Raw genomic sequence first — 6527 nt, 5'->3', positions numbered from 1 at the left:
AAGACACTTGCAGTGGCCTAGCTCATAGGGTTGTTGGAAGGAATATTAAAGCGTTGTAAAAAAAATACACACTATTTATTTGCAGTGGTTTGTCTAGATGGACCTGACCAAGAGGTGCAGGAAACACCAAGAAACAGAGGACGATGGAGAAGCGTCCGTACTATTTATTCTTTTGTTTGTTTGTTTGTTTCCAGTGTAGGGGAAAGTTGTGGACAAGACAGACGAAAGGGCACCTCCACCAAAAAATCCGACTGCCTTGGTCCAGAATCTGTGTATGGACCTGCCCAGTAGTCAAGTGTGTAAACATACAAACTTCACAGGCAAGCGGAGGGGGGCAAAAGTAATTCCGATGGATAGTGCCGTGGTTCCCAGCGGTCGGCGGATACCTTCTCTGCATGGAACAGCCCCTCGAAAAGTCTGCTTAGGGAGAAAAGCCATATCAGAGGATAGAAAAAATGGATGTTGCGCTGCCCTGATTTCAACAAGGACAGGCCTTTTAAGGTTCCCTCACCCTCTGACGCGACCCCTTTCTCCCCACCCGCCTTTCTCCCGTTTATATGTGAGTGAACTGGCGGGAATTGCACTCTGCCCATGTTCAGAGGCATCCTTACTATCCTTTCCTTGTCACACCTCTCCCGAGCCGTCGCAACAGCCCTAAGGAGGAGCCCCAAGTTGGGAAAATGTCGCCGAGAGAGAGTTCCCGTCTGGGACTTCTGTGCACAGAGAGAGAGAAAGAGAGAGAGAGAGAGAAAGGCTGGAAAGTCTGACACACCGGATCCGCTTGACACACAGAGAGGGCGAGAGAAAGAGGCAGACCCGGGCTTATTCCCAATCGACACTTTTGGAAGAGATTTCCTCCGTCTGACAGAGTGGGGGTGGGTGGGGGGGAGAAACAGATTGGCCTTCCAGAGGAAATCCCAGTGCCCTCTAAGATGCTCAGGGGAAAAAAAAACACACTCCCCCCCCTCTCTCTCCCGCATGCACACGCACAGAGAGGCGTCCCACCAGCCGCGTCTGGCCCAAGCTGACCTCTCGCGCCGTTTTAGGGGCACCGACGCTCTTTTGGCCGCCCGGCCGCCTCCCATCAGAAAGAGGGGGCGCCGCGCGTCTCCATGTGCTTCGGCCCGAATCTAGGGCTCCGCTCCAGCGCCCGGGCCCCCGGTGGGCCTCTCTCCCCGGCTGTCCTCCGGCACCACCCTCTTCGCCGCCTTCCTGGCCCCGGCGCCTGGATCGCAGCTTGCCAGCCACGGCGTCTCCTTCTGTCCCGACGGGGCGCGGAGTCAGAGAGGAGGGCGCCGGCACGAGCGAGAGGCAGCGCGGGGGTCCCTCGCTCCGATTTATGCGGGGCCCGGGAGACTCCAGGGTCGGGAGGCCTGCGGCGTCCTATGGGCCGGGAATGGCCAAGGGAGCCATGCGTTCAAGTGTCAACATACTGACTCGCTCGCTCGCTTTCCACGTCTTTTTTTGGTTCAACGGAGAAATCTGGCACGTAACCGGACTGCGCATTTTGTGATCTGAGCGTGAAAGAGGCAGAGGTGTTATACGAGAGAGCGAGAGCGAGCGAGCGAGCGAGAGAGCGATCCCTGGAAACCTGCTGGGTGCGGCGGTGGGGAAGTGGGGAGGATTGACCCCTGTGTTGGATTTGGGCTTAAAAACGGGGTTAAAAAGAAGATAGGGGGAGAAAGCCTCAGAGGCCGCGGCGCTGGTTCGGAAAGGGGGAAGAAAGTGAGGAAAGTTGGAGGGCGAAGTGAGACACACACACACCGGGGAAGGATGGAGGGGCGAACAGAACAGGGAAGGGGAACTGGAGAGGAGAGACGAGGAAGGAAGGAAGGAAGGAAGGAAGGAAGGAAGGAAGGAAGGAAGGAAGGAAGGAAGGAAGGAAGGAAGGAAGGAAGGAAGGAAGGAAGGAAGGAAGGAAGGAAGGAAGGAAGGAAGGAAAGGAACGAAGGAAGGAAGGAAGGAAGGAAGGAAGGGAACTGAGTAACCAGACCAGGAGCGCGGTGGGGGGGGACCGACGGAGGGATAAATGAGGGGCAGCAGGAAGATCGACGGAACGTGGAGGAAAAGGGCGGGTGACCTCGCCGGGGCTGGCGAGGGGAGGGAGGGTCGCCGGGAGGCCCCGGGGGGGGGTGGCCGGGCGCAGCCGTCTCTGCCTCGCCGCCGCATCCCCGCCGCCCGCGTCCCCCCCCCGCATGGCGGATCCTCTCGTTGACAGCAAAATATTTGTTTGCACTATTAGTTGGTACGGGAGTTAATTGCTCAACGTGTTAGCGTGGAGTAATGCGGATAAAAGTAAGCGCCGTGTTTATTGTGTGGGTGAGCCGTTGAGCGGCGCTTGAATAAACTGCAATTAGGGTTAGATAGAGATTAATTAACATGTGAGTGGCAAGGTGTAAAATAGTTCCCAACCCTCCACTCGACGGAATCTGCGGCGGGCGAAGCTAAAGGCGGACACGGCGCGTGACGGGGGGGGGTGGCGGCGGGTGAGGGAGGAAGGGGCGCCGGAGGAGGGTGACTGGGTTGGGGGGGGGGGAGAGAGAAAAAGAAGATCGCCGAGGGTAATTAAAGCCTCTGCTGGAGCCAGGGAGCCTCTGCGGAAGCCAAAAGTGGCCGTCGGTGTTTTTGAAACCCCAAGCCTTTTCCCGCGGAGTTCAGCCTGACCGGCAGGCAGGGGACCAATGGCAGGGCCTGCGCCGCTCACGGAGGGGCAGGGGGAGACCCTCTTGTAAGGGGACCGCCTCGGAGGAGAAGGGGGGGCAGGAGGAGAAATCGCTTCCCTCCCCGGATGAGGGGTGTGTGTGTGAATCGACCGACCACACACACACACACACACACACACACACACACACACACACACACACACACACACACACACACACACACACACACACACACACACACACACACACACACACACACAGAGGCGAGGGGGGGCGAGGGGTTGCTGCCGCAGAATCCTGCCCTCTCTCTTTGGGTCACAGATCCCGAGGCGGGAGAAGAGGGGGGGGAGCGGTTCCCCTGCCGGTCGCTTCGTATTCCTCCTCGCCAACAAACTCCACCAGTTTGCCGGGTGGGGGTCTGTCCGGCCACCATAGAAAGAGAAAAAAAGGCTTTTTCCCCCCGCCCTCCTTCCTTTACCCTCTGAGCTCTGAAAGGAAGCTTGCAGAAAGTACATCGTGTTACAGGTTTACTCGGAAGCAAGAGCCAGGAAACGAAACGAGACTCCCTTCCAAGCAAGTGTGTAAAAAAGACACACACAGAGAGAGAAAACAAAATTGCAAGAGAAGCTCAGACACGTCTACTCAGAAGTAAGCTCGGCCCTGAATTCCACGGCACCCTTTGGAGCCTCCAAAGCCTGTAGTTTCTCCCCGTTTGTGTGATTCAATGGAACTTCTCCCCCAGGCAGCATCGAGCGGTCCTTTGAGATCCGAAAGGCCACGATAGGGAGGATGCGAAGCCGCCCTGCCCTTAGGTGGTAGTCTTAGACCGTGGACTCCATTCCCTTGCCTCTCCCCCTTTCTTGTAGTAACGAGCACCCCTTTATTTGTTTAAAAATAAAAAAACCCGAAAACTCAGACCTGCTGCCTTTCGCTTCTTTGGGGCTCACGGACTTCTCCTGCCTTGGTGGCGCGACGGATGCTTAAGGACCCCCCCCCTCCACCCTGTCCTACAGCTAAAGAGCCTCGGACAGGGAGAGGGAGGCAAACTCGGCGCTTCGGAAGCCGGATTTAAAAAGAGCGCTGAACCAAAATCCATCCCGCCAGAGCCGGCTGCAAAAGCCCGGCCCTTCAACACCGAGAGTCCCCTTCCGACCCCAGGGATGGGTTTTGGGACGGCGGGATTCAGCTTCTGCTTCCTCGTCTTCTACCTCGGCTTAATCCTCCCCACTCAAGCCTTCTTTATTGCGGCATAACTTCGGAAGAAGGGCGGCAGGGTTATTACAGTGTTGCCATTGGCAAAATATCGGGTGTTAGAAACCCTTGGAAAAAAGGCTACCCTATAGACAGACCCCGATCTACACCTTTTAGTCAGAAGCGTAGTGTGTGTGTGCCTTAATAAGAAAAGGTAGATTTGCCTAGCCTTCCTAATCCATAATCCATTCGACGGGGCACCATTAAAATAAAGGCGCGCGGGTGGGGTGGTGGTGGAAGAGTGGCAGCTCTGTTTATAAAATATATGGATTTCTTCACTTGTATTCAAAGGTAGCAAGCCAATCGTGCCGTGTTTCGGGGCCCCCTTTGCTCGTTCTCTCGTGGGGACGCCTTAGACTTTTGTCCTGTACTGCTGTCGGGATAACACCGCTGAAAAAAAGCTCTCTTGGCCCCACATCTCCGCCCCGCCGCTCCTGCCACCGCCGTTTCTCTTCTGTGGACAGCTTTTTCCTTCCAGAAACGAATCGGATGCCTCTCTCACCCGGCCTCGGCTTCGACTCTTCCGCCTCAGAAGCCCCGGAGAAGAGCTTCGCTCCGTCCCCGAGCCCAGCCTTTGCACGGCACCCGGGGGGGGGGGGGAGGGCGAGCGGGTCCCGCCGGCCACGTCCGCAGAAGTGCTTTGAGGTCCGGACTGGACACGCGGGATCTGAAGCAGGGGGGCCGTGGATTCAACCTTGCTCCAGGAGCGATCATATTTAGGGCTAGAACTGTGCCTTAATGGGGGTCTATAGTTTTGTTGTTGGAGGTTGATGCCCGGTTGAGAGTGGTCGAGGGCCACCTGAAGAGATGGCACCCACTCCACTTTTGAAGCATAGTCTGTAACCAGGTTGAAAGAGCAGGGGCGTTGCTCCGGAGTGGCAACATTGAGAAGGCACCAAATCTAGAGATAAATTAACCGGTTCGTTTTGTTTTGTTTTTAATGGAAACTCCTACCCAGTTCTATTCGCTTTTTAAAAAAAGGATATACTGTACCTTCTACCTTTTGAGGAAGGGCCTACCCATGCCTCAGAGGGGACTGGGTGGGAGACCAAGCCGCTTGTCCCGATTCCCAGCTTTGCATTCACGGGCACCTGAAAAAGGGACCGAGGGAATCATCGCACTCCATACGGACTAGAAACATGAAAGGGGGCTCAGAGGTAACCAGAGCGCAAAATTAGGTCGGAGGGGTTGCTTTTAGGGGTGACCCGTGTCATGAGTGTTGACTAGATGGAACACCCGCAAAGGAAGCAAAGGTGGAACGGACTCGCCGAAGCCGGGAAATTATACCAGTTTGATCTTTGCCAAGCTTCCAGCCGCCTTCGCGCGTGAACATAAGCCGGCTATATAAAAAGGAGCAGATCTGTGGGACCATGAGACCACGTAACCGCCGCACTCCTTGCCCCGATTCTCTTTTACCCCTTTCCTCCCCTCCTCCCCCCACGTTTGGCCCCCCCTAGTTCCACCAATTCGGTAGCCTTCTCCTCGCACTCCATACGGACTAGAAACATGAAAGGGGGCTCAGAGATAACCAGAGATAACTTCTTCGGGGGGGGGGGTTAAGGTTGCGCCTCGCAGGTGAAGTGGCGTGTCTGCAAACTCCCCCCCCCACACACACACACACAACAGCGAGAGCGGCTGCGCGCTCTGTGGCCTTTTGTCAGCGCCGGGCAAAGGGGAGGAGGAATTCCTCCGAAATTGCGCGCACAGTTTGTTTTGGGTCCCCCCCCCCAAAGGACTGAAAAGCAGGAGAGGGAGACACTTTTCATGCCATCCCTTTGCCGACTCTCTCAGCTCCCCTTCTCCCTCTTTCCTGCTTTCCAAATAATCCTTCCCTTTTTAATGTAGGCAAGAGACAAAACCAGGTGCCACGCAGCGCTATAGTGCCTCTCTCATTGAAGGAGGCTGAAGAGGAGCTATCAGGTCCTGGTCGCTGGGGCGGGGGGGGGGGATGGGGCAGGATGAATAACTAACTACAAGAAGAGCAGCCGGTAGTTTTGAGTTTCGGCCCGAGGCGTTGCAGCCTGTGCTGCCTCCCGCAAAAAAATAAAAAAAAATTAAAACTCAGATGGGAGCTGGAAATGTCTCCTCCCCATCCAGCTCCATTTCTATAAAAACTCCGTCTCCCAGTCAAACTTCAGGCTTCTGGCCTTTGGTCCCCAGGTTTGACCGTAATTTCACACATTCATCGCAGGAAAAAAAATATTTATAATTAACCGCTATTTTAAACAAAAGAGAAAAGGAATTTGGGAGAGAGAAAGGGAGAAGACGATCGGCTGAATACGACCAGAAATCTAATGCCTTACAAAGCAGGGAGGGTTATCCAGATCTCCCGATCCCCCATCACCGTTCACGACCCAAAGATTTTCGTTTGGTTTGTTTGTTTGTGGGTTGGATCTGGATCTGTTCGCCTTTCGGCAAACGGCTGATAGACGATCGCGAGAGGCGCCGTGTTTTAGGCGCCAGCATCCGCCTAAATTTAATTCGCATTAACGTCGGCAGGATCTAATTCAGGGACCCGCTATTCATTTAGCCGCGCTGTCGGGGAAGAGGGCGGGGAGACGGGTCTGATCTTTCATAAATGGCCCCTTGATCTCCCCGGCTCGCTTTTGCAAG

Source organism: Pogona vitticeps, chromosome 2, assembly GCF_051106095.1.
Source record: "Pogona vitticeps strain Pit_001003342236 chromosome 2, PviZW2.1, whole genome shotgun sequence".
NCBI lineage: Eukaryota > Metazoa > Chordata > Lepidosauria > Squamata > Agamidae > Pogona > Pogona vitticeps.
The sequence above is the reverse complement of the archived record's forward strand: the minus strand, read 5'-3'. Positions refer to the sequence as shown.